Here is a 20,360-nt window from a genome sequence, read left to right as displayed (position 1 = left end):
GGCCCACCCTGCTTCACCTGGTGGGAGGTTCATACAGGCTAAGATTAACCGTAAATGTGGAGGTTGTTACTCAGAGCTGGGTTTCACACCTTCTGGCATTCAGTGCTAGCCTAGTTTTTAATAAAAACAACACTATTTTGGTGCCGTAAACCTATTTTTCACCATCTGGCGTACCCTTATGCCTCTTATGTTTCTTCTAGTACAGCCTGACAGGAAAAAACCATCGTGGATCTAGAAGCTCTCCACCAAAGAGGATATTATTGTACATTCAAATGGATAAGGCACCTCTCTGCAGGTTGGAGCTGCTTAACTCTGAGCAACAGACTTTCAAAAAATCCTCTTTCTACAAATGTCAGTAGAACAAGATGAAAGAAGTTTACCTCATGAAACATTAAGGTAAAAAATGAAAGTTTGGTGGGGTTTTCTGCATAACAGATGATGACAATCTTAAAATACCCAAGAGACTAACGAGGAAGAAAACCCACCCCTTCTGTCTGAGGGAATGGTGACAGGATGGCCCCAAGCTGTCCTCTGCAATTTCCTTGGGGGTGGCACTAAAGGGAATGGAAGGCTCCGGGGGAACCAACAGCAAAAGTAGCTTAACTGAGTAAAGTCATTCTCATTGGATCAAGCTTTTAATAACTCTGTGGTAATTTTGTGATTCTCTGAATTTTCTGGAATGGAAGTCAGCTGTTGCACTTATGTTCACCAGCACCTTTTTACTGATAAAAAGAGCTGCTCCAAAGCACACACATGTCTCTAGAAAAGGGGTCTTGTGCCTCTCTTTACTTATAGCCTATAGTTCTTGATTCTCATGTATGTGATGAGTGGGTGTGTGTGGGTGTCCATATGAGGTGGCTCCAGGTTTTGTGGGTTTTTGAAGATTATATAATTTGGGGGGAGTTAAAAAACCCAGCAAATTAGGAATACAGAATTAGGAAAGGAATGTTCTTTAGAATCAGAAAGAAAACACAGTACATAACATTTTAAAAGCTGAGAAATACCTCAAATCTCACATAATTCAGAAAACTGACATAACGTTTTGTTAACTGCCTGACAAACCTCTATAACACTTTTTTCCCTACGATTTTTGTCTGCAGATGCTTTGCTTGCCTTTTCATATGACAACAATCTTGTAATATCATTTTCTAGCAAGAGGATAGAAAGATAATTCATTGTGATTTTCTTTTAGCATGGTTGATGGAAATTTGGTTTTCATTATTGATACTGTAGAAAAATTTCAGCTTTGCGATTTGTTATTACAAACAAATATTGTGTACGTTTTTAGGACTGCTGTCAAATTGGGGGAAACCTCTATCAAGTTTCTTTCATATAAAAGCTGTAAATTTTCTGGGCATATCAAGGTTTCATGTTCAGAGACCCATCTTAAATACTCTGAATTGACAATACTCAGGCAACCTGACCTCAGTGTCTTGTAGAGATCTATTATGAGATTTGTGTTATTTTTGTCAATATCAGTATTTTGGTCAAGTCAGCAAGACATTTAATTTTTTTCCCAGTGTGTTCATATACTTCACTTCTTCTCATTAAGTATATTATTAATCCCCAAACCCATATATTGTCTCTTTTCAGATTTTATCTCTCTCTTTTGGTATAATCTGAAAAAAAATTTGTTACAATTTACTTCTCCATGCCAGAATCATTTCTGTTGGTGACAGATGGGCATACTTGAAAAATAATTTCATTTTATAGGGAGTTTGCAATTATATTCACTGCATTTTTTCCCCCACTGCATTATTGATAATACACTTAACAAGAAAAACTTCCGTTTTGAGCTGCTCGCGTAAGTTTAGGCATTTGATGATTGGAAGAATTTCCCACAGATCAGCTTCCGGCTCTGTACATTTCAAACCTTGTTTCTCCTCCGCCTCCTCCCACATCCCAGCTGCTCTAGTGCTCAGTGTCATGATGCCAGGTGGGCAGTGGGGATTATTCCTGGAAGTCATTCCTGCCCCAGGATGGTCAATAATAACTATGTAAACAGATCCCATGAAGGTCACAGTAAAATGTGTCCCCAACTCAACTTCCTCTTAGGCAGCTTCTAATGCTTCAGGACCCGAGGGGAAGTGTGACAGAATCAGGGTGGGGAGAGAGCCATCTTAACCAATTACAATTCAATACAGATCTTAAACTAATTTACAGTTCACTTCTGCAGATTGTACCAACACGTCTGACCAGGCGAATCCATTTCTGAGGGCCCTGCCAAGAGTCTTCTGCAAATGAGCGGCCCTGCCGCTTAAGCTTCATCAGCTCTGTATAGGTACGAGCCTGTGAGGGGTTTTTGTTTGTTTCTTTGAATTGACAAGCGGCAGCGAAATACCAAAGGGGCGACTCCGGAAGGCTTGGATCTGTGTTTCCCCGTGACCTTGAACAGATCGTGCCCCTCTCTGTTCGCCTTGGTTCCTCACCGCCCAGCCTCCCACGCACGAAGGGCCCCCTAGCGCCCGCCCAGTCCGGGTCCCCCGCCGTGTCAGCACGCGGCCTCTAGAGGGCACCACACCCCCGTCCCGGAGCCGCGGCGGCCGCGGGACTGGGGGCTGGGTTGCCAAGGCGACGGCAGCGGCAGTCTAGCTGCTGCTGGCCAGTCTCCCAGGGCTGTAGATACTTTGTGCGACAATCACGAATCGTGCTCCATGGGAAACGTCGACACCCACAGAAAACTGATAAACCAGGCAGGGCCTTGTGCAGAACCCGCTTGGGTCTTGAATGGCCGCTCGTGATGGGACAGGAGCCTCAGAGAGCTAGCCGGTTCCCTACTGATGGGCAAAGGGCCGTGACCCCTGCCGTGGCCTGGGAGGGGCCCTCCCTGCTACCAGGCCTCCCCTGGGGACTTTGCCATCCCTCAGGCTCCTGAAGTGCATGGGACACTCCTTGATTTGAGGTGTCTGGGACGGGGAGGGGGTGTTCACTAAGTGATCTTGGGGTGCTTGTGACGGGCGGGACCACCAGCTAGAGAATAAGGCTCAGGGCCTCCCAGGCTGCTGCTCTTCCGGCTCCAGTCCTGGAGGGCCTGTGTTGGTGACACCGCCCTGGGCTGGGTGGCAGGATCTGATGGGGTCCGCAGAGCCCACTGGTCCCTGACCAATGCCAGTCACCCTCTAAGGGGGCCACAGGGCAGGATGGGCTCCTCTCCCGCTGCATGGCCTGACCTCCAAATGGGGGCTCTGTGGACCCCATCAGATCAGCATGGGCTCAAACCCATGTCCCCTGCCTTAGCAGGCGGATTCCCCTGCTCCACCAGGGAAGTCCTCCAGAAAATTTTAAAGCATACAGTTCAGTAGCATTTAATACGTTCACAGCGTTGTGCAACCATCAACATTCTCTAGTTCCAGAACATTTTCATCATCCCAAAAGGAAACCCACACCCATTAGCGGTCACTCCCTATTCCCCCCAGCCCCTGGCAACCAATAATCTACTTTCTGTCCCTGTGAATTTGCCTATTCTGGACATTTCACTTAGATGCAATCATACAATGTGTGGTCTTTGTGTCTGGCTTTCGCTCAGCACAATGTTTCTGAAGTTCATCCATGTTGTAGCAGGTATTTAGTACTTCATTCATCTTTATGGCCAAATAATATTCCATTGTGTTGATAGTCCACATTTTGTGTATCCATTCAGCTGTTTATGAGCACTTGGGCTGTTTTCACATTTTGGTGATTGTGAACAGAAGCATATGTACCTTTACGTCTGCATCTTGCTGTCATCTGTGGGTCCCTCTGAGGGCGGCTCTCTGCGAATGTTGGGCTGTGAGCAGGTCTTCCGGCATCTACCCCACCTCCCAACCCACCCCAGCCCAGGGAACCTTTGTGTGGTCTGGGGGGGCTTGGACTCATCAGTCACCACCTCAAACAGAGAGGGTCTACTGGAGTTATTTTGTTTCCTCTCAGGGGCTAGGCCTTTACAACTCAGACACCAGAATCTGTTCCTTTTTCTCTGTTTTCTGCTAATACATCCGTAAGGCAGAGAACAAGACTGGTCTGGTTGCTGCCACGATGAGAGGGTGGACGAGCCAGGGACGACGGAAGACACTAGAAGATGGGGGACATGAGGGAACAAAGGTGACAGTTCGAAAATATGAGCCTACATACTTTCATTTTTACTTATTCTCTTGATGACAACTTGTACACATGATTGGAGGGTGGGACAACGTGGGACATGGAAGCCACGGCCCAGGAAAATGCGGAGGGGAGATCGGGAGGGGCCCTCTTCCCCCTCATCAGGGCCAGTCTGCCCAGGCCCTGATATGAAGCAGGAAGGGGGGAGGCAGTGTGTGTATGTGGAGCAGGGGGGCAACCCCGCTTAGACAAGCAGACCCAGGTGGTCCTTCTTTACCAAGGGAGATGGGCAAATTGTGATCGCCAGTTCTGGAAGAGGTAGCCAGTGGGCCTTGGCAGGGGAAATCTCTCCCCAAATCTGCAAAAATCCACATGCAGGGACTCCTCCATAAGCCTGTGGATCAACGAACAAGCTATGTCAAGGTAGGATTTTAATGGCCTGGGATCCTTTGATCCATCGAGTCCTCTAGTTACAGAAAAGAAACCCTCCGCTCTCCTCTCTGACCCACCCTGCCCTTTGCTAGAGTCTAAATCGGCTGTTCCAGTCAACACATGCAGCCCCACCCAACTCACCGCATTTGGGATTCAGCATTTACTGAGATGTCCTGGATGAGCTGCTCTCAGATTCCCTGGTTTCACTTCTTTTTTTTTTAAAGATTTTTTTGGATAAATTTATTTACTTATTTAGGCTGCATTGGGTCTTCGTTGCTGCGTGCGGGCTTTCTCTAGTTGTGGCGAGCGGGGGCTATTCTTTGTTGTAGGTTGCAGAGCACGGGCTCTAGGCGCACGGGCTTCAGTAGTTGTGACTTGTGGGCTCTAGAGCACAGGCTCAGTAGTTGTGGTGCACGGGCTTAGTTGCTCTGCGGCATGTGGGATCTTCCCGGACCAGGGCTCAAACCCGCGTCCCCTGCATTGGCAGGCGGATTCTCAACCACTGCGCCACCAGGGAAGTCCCTCACTTCTTTTTTTTTTTTTTTTTAAAGGGGACCAACATTGGTTTGCCAACTTTGTTTTGTTTTTTCTTCTTTAGATCCTTTTTTTTTTTTAATTGAAGTACAGTTGATTTACGATGTTGTGTTAGTTTCTGGTGTACAGCAAAGTGATTTAGTTATATATACATATATATGTATTTCTTTTTCAGGTTCTTTTTCATTATAGTTTATTATAAGATATTGAATATAGTTCCCTGTGCTATACAGTAGGACCTTGTTGTTTATCTATTTTATCAATATATATTGTAGTGTGTGTATATTAATCCCAAATTCCTAATTTATCCCTCCCTCCTCCCCCTTCCCCCTTTGGTAACCATAAGTTTGTTTTCTCTGACTGGGGGTCTGTTTCTGTTTTGTAAATAAGTTCACTTGTATCATTTTTTAGATTCCACATATAAGTGATATATTTGTCTTACTTCACTTAGTATGATAATCTCTAGGTCCATCCATGTTTCTGCAAATGGCATTATTTCATTCTTTTTTATGGCTGAATAGTCCATTGTATATATGTACCACATCTTTACCCATTCATCTGTTGATGGACATTCAGGTTATTTCCATGTCTTGGCTATTGTAAATAGTGCTGGTATGAACATTGGGGTGCATGTGTCTTTTTGAGTTAGAGTTTTCTCCAGGTATTTGCCCAGGAGTGGGATTGCTGGATCATATGGTAAATCTATTTTTAGTTTTTTAAGGAACCTCCCTACTGTTTTCCATAGTGCCTGCACCAATTTACATTCCCACCAACAGTGTAGGAGGGTTCCATTTTCTCCATGCCCTCTCCAGCATTTATTTTTTGTAGACTTTTTTTTTAATATTTATGTATTTATTTGGTTGCCCTGGGTCTTAGTTATGGCACGTGGGCTCCTTAGTTGCAGCAGGCAGTCTCCTTAGTTGTGGCATGTGAACTCTTAGTTGCAGCATGCATGTGGGATCTAGTTCCCTGACCAGGGATCGAACCTGGGCCCCCTGCATTGGGAGCACAGAGTCTTATCCACTGCACCACCAGGGAAGTCCCTGTAGACCTTTTTTTTTTTTTTTTTGATCTAACTAAAATGATGAACTGTTTTTTATCTTTTTTTAAATTGGAGTATAATTGCTTTACAATGTTGTATTAGTTTCTGCTGTACAATGAAGTGAATCAGCTATATGTATACCTATATCCCCTCCCTCTTGGAAAGCCCTCCCACCCACCCCCCCATCCCATCCATCTAGGTCGTCACAGAGCACTGAGCTGAGCTCCCTGTGCTATACAGCAGGTTCCCACTAGCTATCTATTTTACACATGGTAGTGTATTTATGTCAAACCTAATCTCCCAATTCATCCCACACTCCCCTTCCCCCACTGTGTCCACATGTCCATTCTCTACATCTACGTCTCTATTCCTACCCTGCAAATAGGTTCATCTGTACCATTATTCTAGGTTCCACATATATGCGTTAATATACGATATTTGTTTTTCTCTTTCTGGGTTACTTCACTCTGTATGACAGACTCAACAAATGACCCAATTTTGTTCCTTTTTAATGGCTGAGTAATATTCCATTGTATATATGTACCACATCTTCTTTATCCATTCATCTCTTGTTGAACATTTAGGTTGTTTCCATGTCCTGGCTATTGTAAATAGTGCTGCAATGAACACTGGGGTACATGTGTCCTTTTGAATTATGGTTTTCTTGGGGTATATGCCCAGTAGTGGGATTGCTGGGTCATAGGGTAGTTCTATTTTTAGTTTTTTAAGGAACCTCCATACTGTTCTCCGGAGTGGCTGTACCAATTTACATTCCCACTAACAGTGTAGGAGGGTCCCCTTTTCTCCACACCCTCTCTAGCATTTATTGTTTGTAGATTTTTTGATGATGGCCATTCTGACTGGTGTGAGGTGATACCTCATTGTAGTTTTTTTTTTTTTTTAAATATTTATTTGTTTGCACCAGGTCTTATTTATTTATTTATTTTTATATTTATTTTTGGCTGTGTTGGGTCTTCCTTTCTGTGCGAGGGCTTTCTCCAGTTGCGGCAAGCGAGGGCCACTCATCATCGTGGTGCGCGGGCCTCTTCACTATCGCGGCCTCTCTTGTTGCGGAGCACAGGCTCCAGACGCGCAGGCTCAGTAGCTGTGGCTCACGGGCCCAGTTGCTCTGCGGCATGTGGGATCTTCCCAGACCAGCGCTCGAACCCGTGTCCCCTGCATTAGCAGGCAGATTCTCAACCACTGCGTCACCAGGGAAGCCCTCATTGTAGTTTTGATTTGCATTTCTCTAATGGTGATGTTGAGCATCTTTTCATGTGCTTCTTGGCCATTTGTACGTCTTCTTTGGTGAAATGTCTATTTAGGTTTTCCACCCATTTTTTAATTGGGTTGTTTGTTTTTTTGATATTGAGCTCCATGAGCTGTTTGCATATTTTGGAGATTAATCCTTTGTCCGTTGCTTTGTTTGCAAATATTTTCTCCCATTCTGAGGGTTGTCTTTTCATCTTGTTTATGGATTCCTTTGCTGTGCAAAAGCTTTTAAGTTTAATTAGGTCCCATTTGTTTATTTTTTGTTTTTCTTTTCATTACTCTAGGATGTGGGTCAAAAAAGATCTTGCAAAAAAAAAAAAAAAAGATCTTGCTGTGGTTTATGACAAAGAGTGTTTTTCCTATGTTTTCCTCTAAGAGTTTTATAGTATCCGGTCTTACATTTAAGTCTTTAATCCATTTTGAGTTTATTTTTGTGTATGGTGTTAGAGAATGTTTTAGTTTCATTCTGTTAATATAGCTGTTCAGTTTCCCTAGCACCACTTATTGAAGAGGCTGTCTTTTCTCCATTGTATGTTCTTGCCTCCTTTGTCATAAATTAGGTGACCATATGTGCTTGGGTTTATCTCTGAGCTTTCTATCCTGTACCATTGATTTATATTTCTGTTTTTGTGCCAGGACCATACTGTCTTGATTGCTGTAGCTTTGTAGTATAGTATAAAGTCAGGGAGCCTGATCCCTCCAGCTCCGTTTTTCTTTCTCAAGATTGCTTTGTCTATTCGGGGTTTTTTGTGTTTCCATACAAATTGTAAAAATCTTTTTTCTAATTCTGTGAAGAATGCCATTGGTAATTTGATAGGGATTGCATTGAATCTGTAGATTGCTTTGGGCAGTATGGTCATTTTCACAATATTGATTCTTCCAATCCAAGAACATGGTGTATTTCTCCATCTGTTTATGTCATCTTTGATTTCTTTCATCAGTGTTTTATAGTTTTCTGAGTACAAGTCTTTTGCCTCCTTAGGTAGGTTTATTCCTAGGTATTTTATTCTTTTTATTGTGATGGTGAATGTGATTGTTTCCTTAATTTTACTTTCTGATTTTTCATTGTTAGTGTATAGGAATGCAAGAGATTTCTGTGCATTAATTTTGTATCCTGCAACCTTACCAAATTCATTGATTGGTTCTAGTAGTTTTCTAATGGCATCTTTAGGATTTCCTATGTATAGTATCATGTCATCTGCAAACAGTGACAGTTTTACTTCTTTTCCAATTTGTATTCCTTTTATTTCTTTTTCTTCTCTGATTGCCGTGGCTAGGACTTCCAAAACTATGTTGAATAAGAGTGGTGAAAATGGACATCCTTGTCTTGTTCCTGATCTTAGTGGAAATGCTTTCAGTTTTTCAGCATTGAGAATGATGTTTGCTGTGGGTTTGTCATGTATGACTTTTATTATGTTGAGGTAGGGTCTCTCTATGCCCATTTTCTGGAGAGTTTTTATCATAAATGGGTATTGAATTTTGTCAAAAGCTATTTCTGTATCTATTGAGATGATCATATGGTTTTTATTCCTTAATTTGTTAATATGGTGTATCCATTGATTGGTTTGCATATATTGAAGAATCCTTGCATCCCTGGGATAAATCCCACTTGATCATGGTGTGTGATCCTTTTAATGTGTTGTTGGATTCTGTTTGCTAGTATTTTGTTGAGGATTTTTGTATCTATGTTAATCAGTGATATTGGTTGGTAATTTTCTTTTTTGTGATATCTTTGTCTTGTTTTGTATCAGGGTGATGGTGGCGTCATAGAACGAGTTTGGGAGTGTTCCTCCCTCTGCAATTTTTTGGAAGAGTTTGAGAAGGATAGGTGTTAGCTCTTCTCTAAATGTTTGATAGAATTCGCTGGTGAAGTCATCTGGTCCTGGACTTTTATTAGTGGGAAGATCTTTTATTACAGTTTCAATTTCATTACTTGTGATAGGTCTGTTTATTTTTTAAAATTTATTTTATTTTTGGCTGCGTTGGGTCTTCATTGTTGTGCATGGGCTTTCTCTAGTTGCTGCGAGCGGGGGCTGTTCTTCATTGCGGTGTGTGGGCTTCTCATTGCGGTGGCTTCTCCTGTTGTGGAGCATGGGCTCTAGGCATGCGGCTTCAGTAGTTGTGGCGCGTGGGCTTAGTTGCTCCACATCATGTGGGATCTTCCCAGACCAGGGATTGAACCCATGTCCCCTGCAGTGGCAGGCAGATTCTTAACCACTGTGCCACCAGGGAAGTCCTCATGGGTCTGTTTATATTTTCTAATTTTTCCTGGTTCAGTCTTGGAAAGTTGTACCTTTCTAAGAATTTGTCCATTTCTTCCAGGTTGTCCATTTTATTGGCATAGAGTTGCTTGTAGTAGTCTCTTAGGATGCTTTGTATTTCTGCTATGTCTGTTGTAACTTCTCCTTTTTCATTTCTAATTTTATTGATTTGAGTCCCCTCCCTCTTTTTCTTGAAGAGTCTGGCTAATGGTTTATCAATTTTGTTTATCAAAGAACCAGCTTTTAGTTTCATTGATCTTTGCTATTGTTTTTTTTGTTTCTGTTTCATTTTTCCGCTCTGATCTTTATGATTTCTTTCCTTCTACTAACTTTGGGTTTTGTTTGTTCTTCTTTCTCTAGTTCCTTTAGGTGTAAGGTTAAATTGTTTATTTGAGATGTTTGTTGTTTCTTGAGGTAGGATTGTATTGCTATAAACTTCCCTCTTAGAACTGCTTTTGCTGCATCCCATAGGTTTTGGATCGTCGTGTTTTCATTGTCATTTGTCTCTAGGTATTTTTTGATTTCCTCTTTGATTTCTTCAGTGATCTCTTGGTTATTTAGTAATGTATTGTTTAGCCACGATGTGTTTGTGTTTTTTACGTTTTTTTCCCTGTAATTCATTTCTAATCTCATAGCGTTGTGGTCAGAAAAGATGCTTGGTATGATTTCAATTTTCTTAAATTTACTGAGGCTTGATTTGTGACCCAAGATGTGATCTATCCTGGAGAATGTTCCATGCGCACTTGAGAAGAAAGTGTAATCTGCCGTTTTTGGATAGAATGGCCTGTAAATATCAATTAAATCTATCTGGTCTGTTGTATCATTTAAAGCTTGTGTTTCCTTATTAATTTTCTGTCTGGATGATCTGTCCATTGGTGTAAGTGAGGTGTTAAAGTCCCCCACTATTATTGTGTTATGTAGATTTCCTCTTGTATAGCTGTTAGCAGTTGCCTTATATATTGAGGTGCTCCTATGTTGGGTACATATATATTTATAATTGTTATATCTTCTTTTTGGATTGATCCCTTGATCATTATGTAGTGTCCTTCCTTGTCTCTTGTAACATTCTTTATTTTAAAGTCTATTTTATCTGATATGAGTATTGCTACTCCAGCTTTCTTTTGATTTCCATTTGCATGGAATATCTTTTTCCATCCCTTCTCTTTCAGTTTGTATGTGTCTCTAGGTCTGAAGTGGGTCTCTTATAGACAGCATGTATATGGGTCTTGTTTTTGTATCCATTCAGCGAGCCTGTGTCTTTTGGTTGGAGCATTTAATCCATTCAGGTTTAAGATAATTATCGATATGTATGTTCCTATTACCATTTTCTTAATTGTTTTGGGTTTGATTTTGTAGGTCGTTTTCTTCTCTTGTGTTTCCCACTTAGAGAAGTTCCTTTAGCATTTGTTGTAGAGCTGGTTTGGTGGTGCTGAATTCTCTTAGCTTTTGCTTGTCTGTAAAGCTTTTGATTTCTCCATCGAATCTGAATGAGATCCTTGCCGGGTAAAGTAACATTGGTTGTAGGTTCTTCCCTTTCATCACTTTAAATATATCATGCCACTCCCTTCTGGCTTGTAGAGTTTCTGCTGAGAAAGCAGCTGTTAACCTTATGGGAGTTCCCTTGTATGTTATTTGTCATTTTTCCCTTGCTGCTTTCAATAATTTTTCTTTGTCTTTAATTTTTGTCAATTTGATTACCATGTGTCTCGGCATGTTTCTCCTTGGGTTTATCCTGTATGGGACTCTTTGTGCTTCCTGGACTTGGGTGGCTATTTCCTTTCCCATTTTAGGGAAGTTTTCGACTATAATCTCTTCAAATATTTTCTCGGGTCCTTTCCCTCTCTCTTCTCCTTCTGGGACCCCTATAGTGTGAATGTTGTTGTGTTTAATGCTGTCCCAGAGGTCTCTTAGGCTGTCTTCATTTCTTTTCATTCTTTTTTCTTTATTCTGTTCTGCGGCAGTGAATTCCACCACTCTGTCTTCCAAGTCACTTATTCGTTCTTCTGCCTCAGTTATTCTGCTATTGATTCCTTCTAGTGTATTTTTCATTTCAGTTATTATATTGCTCATCTCTGTTTGTTTGTTCTTTAATTCTTCTAGGTGTTTGTTCTTTAATTCTTCTAGGTCTTTGTTAAACATTTCTTGCATCTTCTCGATCTTTGCCTCCATTCATTTTCCGAGGTCCTGGATCATCTTCACTGTCATTATTCTGAAATCTTTTTCTGGAAGGTTGCCTATCTCCACTTCATTTAGTTGTTTTTCTGGGGTTTTTTCTTGTTCCTTCATCTGGTACATAGCCCTCTGCCTTTTCTTCTTGTCTATCTTTCTGTGAATGTGGTTTTTGTTCCACAGGCTGCAGGATTGTAGTTCTTCTTGCTTCTGCTGTCTGCCCTCTGGTGAATGAGGCTATCTAAGAGGCTTGTGCAAGGTTCCTGATGGGAGGGACTGGTGACAGGTAGAGCTGGGTGTTGCTCTGGTGGGCAGAGCTCAGTAAAACTTTAATCTGCTTCTCTGCTGCTGGGTGGGGCTGGGTTCCCTCCCTGTTGGTTGTTTGGCCTGAGGTTACCCAACACTGGAGCCTACCCGGGCTCTTTGGTGGGGCTCATGGCAGACTCTGGGATGGCTCATGCCAAGGAGTACTTCCCAGAACTTCTGCTGCCAGTATCCTTGTCCTCATGGTGAGACACAGCCACCCCCCCACCTCTGCAGGAGACCTTCCAACACTAGCAGGTAGGTATGGTTCAGTCTCCTATGGGATCACTGCTCCTTCTCCTGGGTCCCGATGTGCACACTACTTTGTGTGTGCCCTCCAAGAGTGGAGTCTATGTCTCCCCGAGTCCTGTTGAAGTCCTGCAATCAAATCCCACTAGCCTTCAAAGTCTGATTCTCTAGGAATTCCTCCTCCTGTTGCCAGACCCCCAGTTTGGAATGCCTGACGTGGGGCTCAGAACCTTCACTCCAGTGGGTGGACTTCTGTGGTATAAGTGTTCTCCAGTTTGTGAGTCACCCACCCAGCAGTTATGGGATTTTATTTTATTTTGATTGCGCCCCTCCTACCGTCTCATTATGGCTTCTCCTTTGTCTTTGGATGTGGGGGATCTTTTTTGGTGAGTTCCAGTGTCTTCCTGTCGATGATTGTTCAGCAGTTAGTTGTGATTCCGGTGCTCTCGCAAGAGGGAGTGAGAGCGTGTCCTTCTACTCTGCCATCTTGAACCAATATAGCTCCTTCAGTATTTTTATAACCTCCTTTTTGAACTCAGGATCTAGTAGACTGGAGAGGTCTGTTTCACTGTTTTTTCTTTCAGAGGATTTCTCTTGTTCTTTTAATTGGGAGTGGTCCTCTGCTTCATTTTACTTATATTTGTCTGACTATGAATTTAGGAGAAACAGTTATTTACTGTCATCTCGAAGGTGTTTGCCAACTTTGTGTTGAACCAATTAGAGAATTAAAAAACAAAAAAAAACCCAGAAAAACACAACCACCCACTACTATCTTCACCATATAAGGATGGAGATTTAAATTTCAAAAGATCCATCTATATAAAATTGATAACAAACACGGACCTACTCTATAGCACAGAGAAATACATTCAACATCTTGTAGTAACGTATAATGGAAGAGAATGTAAAAAAGGAATATATATAGATATAGATATATACACACACACATACACATTTCAATAAAAATTTAAAATAAATAAAAAAATAATTACCAAAAAAAGATCCAAAGATCCTATAATCTCATAGGGCAGTCTTTCAAATGGAGCAAATTCAGTCTTATGAAAATCTTAGTATGTTGTCCCGATTTCTCTCATTCTTCCTCAGTTTGACCAGAGAAGTGCTCAGAGTATGAGGTTTGGGGACCAGCCCAGGGTTTAGAAACCTCCTCCCTGACCTCCCCACCAGGACCCCTGGAATCTTCTCATCTGGTTATCTTGTTTCCTTCTTCAAGTATTATTCCCAGTTTGCTTTTAAATTTTTTAATTTATCTTTTTAATTTAATTTTTGTTTTATATTGGAGTATAGTTGATTTACAATGTTGTGTTAGTTTCAGGTATACAGCAAAGTGATTCAGTTATGCATATACATATATTCATTCTTTTTCAGATTCTTTTCCCATATAGGTTATTACAGAATACTGAGTAGAGTTCCCTGTGCTATACAGTAGGTCCTTGTTGATTATCTATTTTATATATAGTAGTGTGTATATGTTAATCCCAATCTCCTAATTTATCCTTCCCCCCACATTTCCCTTTTGGTAACCATAAATTTGTTTTCAAAGTTTGTGAGTCTATTTCTGTTTTGTAAATAAGTTCATTTGTACCTTTTTTTTCTTAGATTCCACATATAAGTGATACCATATGATATTTGTCTTTCTCTGTGTGACTTCACTTAGTATGATCATCTCTAGGTCCATCCATGTTGCTGCAAATGGTATTATTTCATTCTTTTTTGTGGCTGAGTGATATTCCATTGTATATGTGTACCACATCATTTTTTTTTTTTTCTTTTTTGGCCGTGCCCTCAGCAGTGAGAGCACAGAGTCCTAACCACTGGACCACCAGGGAATTCCCTGTACCACATCTTTTGTATCCATTCCTCTGTTGATGGACATTCAGGTTGCTTTCATATCTTGGCTATTGTAAATAGTGCTGCTATGAATGTTGGGGTGCATGTATCTTTTCAAATTAGAGTTTTCTCCAGATATATGCCCAGGAGTAGGATTGCTGGATCATATGATAGTTTTGTTTTTGTTTTTTCCAAAGAATTTTTTTTAGCAGTTTTTAAATTTTTATTTATTTATTTATTTAAAAAATTTTATTTAGTTTTGTCTTCGTTGGGTCTTCGCTGCAGCACACAGGATCTTTGTTGAGGCATGCGTGATCTTTCGTTGCGGCGCGTGGGCTCTTCATTGTGGTGCGTGGGCTTCTCTCTAGTTGTGGCATGCAGATTTTCTCTTGTTGTGGCACACAGGCTCCAGGGCGCATGGGCTCTGTAGTTGTGGTGCATGGGTTCCAGAGCACGTGGGCTCTGTAGTTCACAGCGTGTGAGCTCAGTAGTTGTGGCACGTGGGCTTAGTTGTCCTGCAGCATGTGGGATCTTAGTTCCCTGACCAGGGATCAAACCCACGTCCCCTGCATTGTAAGGCAGATTCTTTACCACTGGACCACCAGGTAAGTCCCCATATGGTAGTTCTATTTTAGTTTTCTAAGGAACCTCCATACTGTTCTCCATAGTGGTTGTACTAATTTACATTTCCACCAACAGTGTAGGAGGGTTCCCTTTTCTCCACACTCTCTCCACAATTTATTGTTTGTAGATTTTGTGATGATGGCCATTCTGACTGGTGTGAAGCGATATCTCATCGTAGTTTTGATTTGCATTTCTCTAATAATTAGTGATGTTGAGCATCTTTTCATGTGTCTTTTGGCCATCTGTATGTCTTCTTTGGAGAAATGTCTACTTTGATCTTCTGCCCATTTTTTGATTGGGTTGTTTGTTTTTTTGATATTGAGCTGCATGAGCTGTTTGTCTGTTTTGGAGATTAATCTCTTGTCAGTTGCTTCATTTGCAAATGTTTTCTCCCATTCTGTGGGTTGTCTTTTCATTTTGTTTATGGTTTTCTTTGCTGTGCAAAAGCTTTTAAGTTTAATTAGGTCCCATTTTTTTATTTTTGTTTTTACTCTAGGAGGTGGATCCAAAGAGATATTGCTGCGATTTATGTCAACGAGTGTTCTGCCTATGTTTGCTTCTAAGAGTTTTATAGTATCCTGGCCTTACATTTAGGTCTTTAATCCATTTTGAGTTTATTTTTGTGTATGGTATTAGAGAATGTTCTAATTTTATTCTTTTACATGTAGCTGTCTAGTTTTCCTAGCACCACTTATTGAAGAGACTGTCTTTCCTCCATTGTATATTCTTGCCTCCTTTGTCATAGATTAATTGACCATAGGTGCATGGGTTTATTTCTGGGCTTTCTGTCCTGTTCCATTGATCTGTATTTCTGTTCTTGTTCCAGTACCATACTGTTCTGATTACTGTGGCTTTGTAGTATAGTCTGAAGTCAGGGAGCCTGATTCCTCCAGCTCCGTTTTTCTTTCTTAGGATTGCTTTGGCTATTCCAGGGTCTTTTGTGTTTCCATACAAATTAAAAATTTTTTTGTTATAGTTCTGTGAAAAATGCCATTGGTAATTTGATAGGGATTGCATTGGATCTGTACATTGCCTTGGTATTCCCAGTTTGCTTTTTTTCAAATTGAAGTATAGATGATTTCCAGTTTGCTTAAAAAAAACTTTATTGAGGAATAATTGACAAATATAATTGTATTTAAAGTGTACAACATGATTATTTGATATACATACACATTATAGAATGATTACCAAGATCAAGATAATTAACACATCCATCACCTCACATAGTTAACATAGTTAACTCTTTTTGGGTATGTGTGTGGTGAGAATGCTTACAATCTACTCTCGCTGACTTTCAAGTATCCAGTACTGTATTATTAGCTACAGTCAGCATGCTGTACATTACAGCCTCCAAACTTATTCTTCTTGTAGCTGCAAATTTGTACCCTTTGACCTACAGCACCCCCTACCCTCCTTCCGCCCAGTTTTCTTTGTCAGGCATTCATAGGGTCTTTGGCTAATTAGAAATCATACTGCTCAAATTAGAACGTCTTATAGCTTCTAGAAATCTCTACATTAGTATATTTGCGTGAGCCACCTTTATTTTCCCCTGCAAGAGCCAATTTAGGGGGAAAAATAATGCTTAGGGGCTGCCTGTATTTGCATTCCAAATGAGAATAACTTTGAGTCCTGTGAGGGGAATATGTATTTCCTTCCAGGGGAGCATGCCTGTGCAATCAAGTAGATTTATGCTAATGAGCAACCGGTGCTACTTGCCAGTTACTAAAATGTTAATATCGGCAGAATTGAAAACTAGTCACATAGAGGCAGCTTTCTAATTTTTTTATCCTAAAATTATTTGATAGGCTGAAGGTATAGATAAATAGAAGAGCATAAAACCATTTATTACAAGCAGTAGGCTTCATCTCTCCCCCTTTGATCAATCAGTTAGATTTGTTTTGATGCACTACAGGAAACCAGCTTATTAAGAATTCTGCTTGTTGTTAATACATTGCAAACTGTACATTTCAGTCAGAACTCAGATGGTTTCTAGGGTGTAGCCATAAAGGCCAGTGATCAAAACAGCTGCTGTCCCCAGGGAGTGAGGGCTTCGTAAGAGGTCCTTAAGGGACCCCAGAGTGAATCTACTGGAATCATTCTTTTTGGAGGCTTTAAAAAAATATATTACAAAAATAAGTGCTTATGTGTTATCAGGCAGATTTTTACATCCAGATCATAACTTAAATTACTGTGTGGTTGACACTTCTATTAACTAAATCACTTATGTCCTAGATGACTAAAGCTATGATACAAGGAATTTGATTCCTTTTATTCTTAGGTGCCTGAGTTTGCATCTGGAGTCAAACTGCCGAGGTTGGAACCCCTGAGAAAGCACTGTTAACTAACAGTGGTAACTGTTAGTTACCACTCTGTTCTGGCTACTAGTACAGAGGGACTTACAAAAAGGACCAGAGGAGGGTAAGGGGGTTAGCAAGATGTCAAATATGGGAACTTACTAATGATTCAGCAGAGGAGGAACAGACACAGGGTACAGAAAACTTGGAGAAACCACATGATCTAGGAGATGCTTCAGAATTCATTTCCTTATGTTTGTTGTTTCAGGCGAGAATATTCCTTACCATAGCAAGACTAAGTACAATTGTCTGCCAGGCCTTAATTCTTAAATGGGTTTTCGTTGTTAAAAAATGACTTAAAAAAGTCTGAGTGGTGCTTTCTGTGGAATCTGCAGCATTGCAGAGCCCATTTATTAGAGGCCATGAAAGCTACAGAAGTTCTCCTTATCTTATTTTCTGCATTTCTAGTTTTATGCAATTTCATTAGACTTTTCTGCTTTGGTAGTGAATTTAGAAGGGAGAAGGGAAAAAATCACATATTTAAAAATACAACCCTTATTACAATTTACTCGCCAATAATTAATAACTTTAATCCCTGCAGCACAGTTTTTCTAACTGCAATATATCTAACACATAACGTTGTGCAAATTTAAAGCTCAATTTTTCCTTTGTTTCCTTTGAAGATAGTGTAACCTGTTTCTAGACAAAAACATCTTCAATATTCTCTCCTCTGGGTATGTAGCATTAATCTCGTGGGGATAGAATTGGTTAACAAATAGTATTCGGCACAGCCATGTAACGCCAGTGATCTCTTCAAAGAAATAAAACCATGTATTTTTGTCCCCAGTTCTGCAGATGAAACATTTCATTGTTAAACGCTGACGGATTACACAGTCAACAGTCACGACACAGGAGCCAAAGCCATCAGTACCGTTCATAAACCATGGAGTACGTTTGAAATGCTACCTCCTGTTTATTTATTTGACCAATAGTTTAATACAAAGAAGGCAATTTCTCATTTTTCTCTCTCCCTGCTGAGCAACCCCAGAAAAGTCATTTAAGCTCTTTGAGCTGAAATTTCTTCATGTGTATGATGAGGATAGTCTGTCTACCTCATATGATTATGAGGATTAGGGCTGTCCTGCTTGCTGAGGTTGAAATACCCAATCTTTTCATGTCTTCCTATTCTGTAGAAGAGAGCAAATAAATATAATACTATCTTGTGATATCACTTAGCAAATCAACAGGGAAAAATCCCCACAGGATTTTATGCAAACATAAAACTGGATTTTTATGTTTGTTATGCAAATGTAGAGCAAAGCTAACTGCCATTGGTCCTCCATGAAAATCGTCCGTCAAGTGTTACCAAGAATCGCTTGGTGAACTAGTTAGGCCGATGTTCCAGAAGATCCTTTCTGCTAATTTCAGCAACAAAGCCAAATTTAAACATAAAAGCACACCCTCAAAGTTGTGACACCCCCGTGTTTTCTTTGCTTTTCTTCAAAAAGGAGGGGTGCCTAAGCAACACCAGAGCACACTGCATTTGTTGCTCGAAAGCAAACTACATGTTCCCAAAACACCTTGGCTAAATATAAATTAAGTTGTGTTTCTTTCTGAGATGGAAATTGCTTTTGGCTGCTTACCCAACCATGCTTTTTGCTAAACTCTGGGCTTTGTTTTTGCTTTTTATTGAAGCAGGTTTATAAACACCAGAGGCAAAATGCACCAACTCGAACAGATGGCTAAAGTGCTATTTCGTTTGTCATTATTTGTTCGGGGAATATTGCAAAGTCGGGCTGCTGGGATTGCAGCCTTACGGCTAGAGGAATTGTCTTGGGCAGAAACAAAGCCCCTAGTTGCAAAGCTGGGGCTCAGTACTTTCCTAGTAAAAAGGAACATTCAGCAAAGAAACCATCCTCTTCTTGCCCATGGGACTCTTCCCACAGGTGAGAAAAATCAGATGACTAGAAATCTTGTTTCTACAAATGGGGGAAGGCAGTGTTGACAAAAATAACCAATAAACAATCTATAATAGGAATAGAAAAGAGTTTTATTTGAGCCAAACTGAGGACTATAGCCTAGGAGACAGCCTCTCAGATAACTCCAGAGGAGCATGGTTTTCAGCATAGTTTTATATCTTGTCAGAACAAAGAACATTAAACGAGTCAGGGATACATTCCTTCAAGGTTTAAAAAAAAAAAAAACAGATCAGCACATACACAGCAAGTCAGTATGGCGTCAGCACCTGGGAAGGGAGTCTTATCAACGAAGGAGTACCAGCATGAACGTCCCAGGAAGGGTGGCCTTGAATCTTTATTTTTAACATGGACTTTCTTTACTTCTGGTCAATGTGCCCTTCTCCGTAATAATTAAAGCAGATGTACAATGTATGTTTCATAAGCCACAAACAGGCTGTTAAATCGTGTATAAGCCAGAATGACTTCCCCATACCTCAATGTGTGAAACCTTCTTCCATCAGCAGTCATGTCATATCCCACATCCATGGAGAAGAAAACCATTTCTAACCCAGAACCCTGTGACCACTGGAGAAACACTGTCAATTCCTTTGGACCTCTGACACCTTTGCCTAGAAAATACTACACTATGGTCGTTTTGCTCACACAATGCGTTGTCGATGTTCCTGAATTTACCAAATCTTTTTCTTTTTTCGTGGGGTTCTTTAAGTAAGATCCTCCTGCTCCTTCTCTGGAGAAACCCGACTTCCGCTTTTCCCTGTGAAATGCCCAGTGTCAGGTTGCTGCGGCTCCTGCACTGGCCACCTGGCAGCGGGGCTGGGCACCATCACAAACGGAGCCTGAAGGACGTGCGCTGAGTCACGACCGTGGTGGCTTCTGAAGCGGGGGACGGGAATGGGGCTGAGGATCGGGGGGAAACGGGGGCTTTATTGTAGTACCTGATTTCTTTTTTTTAATGTATTTATTATTTTATATTTATTTTTGGTTGCGTTGGGTCTTTGTTGCTGCGCGCGGGTTTTCTCTAGTTGCGGCGAGCGGGGGCTACTCTTCGTTGCAGTGCGCAGGCTTCTCATTGCGGTGGCTTCTCTTGTTGCGGAACACGGGCTCTAGGCGCGCAGGCTTCAGTAGCTGTGGCTCGTGGGCTCTGGAGCGCAGGCTCAGTAGTTGTGGCGCACGGGCTTAGTTGCTCTGCAGCATGTGGGCTCTTCCCGGACCAGGGCTCGAACCCATGTCTCCTGCACTGGCAGGCGGATTCTTAACCACTGCGCCACCAGGGAAG

General features: G+C 41.2%; 1 long non-coding RNA gene across 2 annotated transcripts in view; it reads left to right on the top strand.

Moving 5' to 3' along the window:
* The first annotated feature begins 17 nt into the window (after window positions 1-17).
* LOC309652641 overlaps window positions 18-20,360 on the top strand; it is a 30,788-nt gene continuing 10,445 nt past the window's right edge. Inside the window, exons 1-2 of one of the 2 annotated variants that reach the window (XR_014258835.1) lie at window positions 18-396; window positions 2,177-2,281. This is a non-coding gene — a long non-coding RNA (uncharacterized lncRNA). Of the gene's footprint in view, window positions 2,282-20,360 lie in introns of both variants that reach the window. The other variant, XR_014258836.1, reaches the window with a different exon arrangement.

The sequence above is a fragment of the Balaenoptera physalus genome (genome assembly GCF_965194825.1).
Source record: "Balaenoptera physalus genome assembly, chromosome: X".
Taxonomy (NCBI): Eukaryota; Metazoa; Chordata; class Mammalia; order Artiodactyla; family Balaenopteridae; genus Balaenoptera; species Balaenoptera physalus.
Note: the sequence above shows the minus strand (reverse complement) of the source record. Positions and strands in the feature narration are given on the sequence as shown.